At 48.3% G+C, this 1,087-nt stretch overlaps 1 non-coding gene across 1 annotated transcript; it reads right to left on the bottom strand.

Moving 5' to 3' along the window:
* Positions 1 to 506: 506 nt before the first annotated feature.
* On the bottom strand, positions 507 to 640 carry LOC119939836. The gene has a single exon (XR_005454798.1). It is a non-coding gene; the product is annotated as a small nucleolar RNA SNORA7 (small nucleolar RNA).
* Positions 641 to 1,087: the final 447 nt, after the last annotated feature.

Consider the following 1,087-nt stretch of genomic DNA (forward strand, 5'->3'; position numbering starts at 1 on the left):
CTTTCTAAGTGGACTAAGTGGACTAGTCCTTTCTAAAGACTTCCTAATGTGGACTTTCTTTGATTGGAGAAGCAGCGTGGCTCAGTGGAGAGAGCCCGGGCTTTGGAGTCAGAGGTCACGGGTTCAAATCCCAGCTCCGCCACCTGTCAGCTGTGTGACTTTGGACAGGTCACTTAACTTCTCTGGACCTCAGTTACCTCCTCTGTAAAATGGGGATTAAGTCTGTGAGCCCCACGTGGGACAACTTGATTACCTTGTTTCTACCCCAGAGCTTAGAACAGTGCTTTGCACATAGTAAGTGCTTAATAAATGCCCTTATTATTATTATTATTATTATTAGCTCTCCCAGATTGCCCTGCTCTCCATCTGCAATCGTTCTGGTAATGGATCCATAGAGTTTTCTTGGTAAAAATCCAGTTTACAATTGCCGTCTTCCGCTCTGTAAACTTGAGTCTCCTCCCTCAACTCTCTCCTGTGCCGTTGCTGCCCAGCACGGGGGAGTTTTGACGTGCAGCAGATTGCCTTCCCCTCGCTAGCCACTGGCCAAGCTAGGAATGGAATGGGTATCCGCTTGACTCTCCCTCCCACATCCAAGATTGGCAGAGCACTGGAAACTCTCCAGGTGCGACACTGAGAGGGGAAATTCCTATATTACAGATGAGGTAACTGAGGCACGGAGAAGTTTAGTGACTTACCCAAGGTCACGCAGCAGACAAGTGGCAGAGCTGGGGTTAGAACCCAAATCCTCCCGACTCTCAGGGACCTCATCTAACACTAGGCCACACTGGTGGATTTCAAAGGAAGCAGCCATCTCACTTCCCACCCAAGCATCCCCTGTCAGTGATCCACAACGCTGATTTGGATGATCCTTTGGCCCGATCAGTCTTGCCAATTTTTATGTCCTTTCTTCATTTCTTTCAGTCCACCAGATCGTGAAATCCCGGAAGGCAGGAAATCATCATCATCAATCGTATTTATTGAGTGCTTACTGTGTGCAGAGCACTGTACTAAGCGCTTGGGAAGTACAAATTGGCAACATATAGAGACAGTCCCTACCCAACAGTGGGCTCACAGTCTAAAAGGGGGA

This window comes from Tachyglossus aculeatus, chromosome 17, assembly GCF_015852505.1.
Source record: "Tachyglossus aculeatus isolate mTacAcu1 chromosome 17, mTacAcu1.pri, whole genome shotgun sequence".
Lineage (NCBI taxonomy): Eukaryota > Metazoa > Chordata > Mammalia > Monotremata > Tachyglossidae > Tachyglossus > Tachyglossus aculeatus.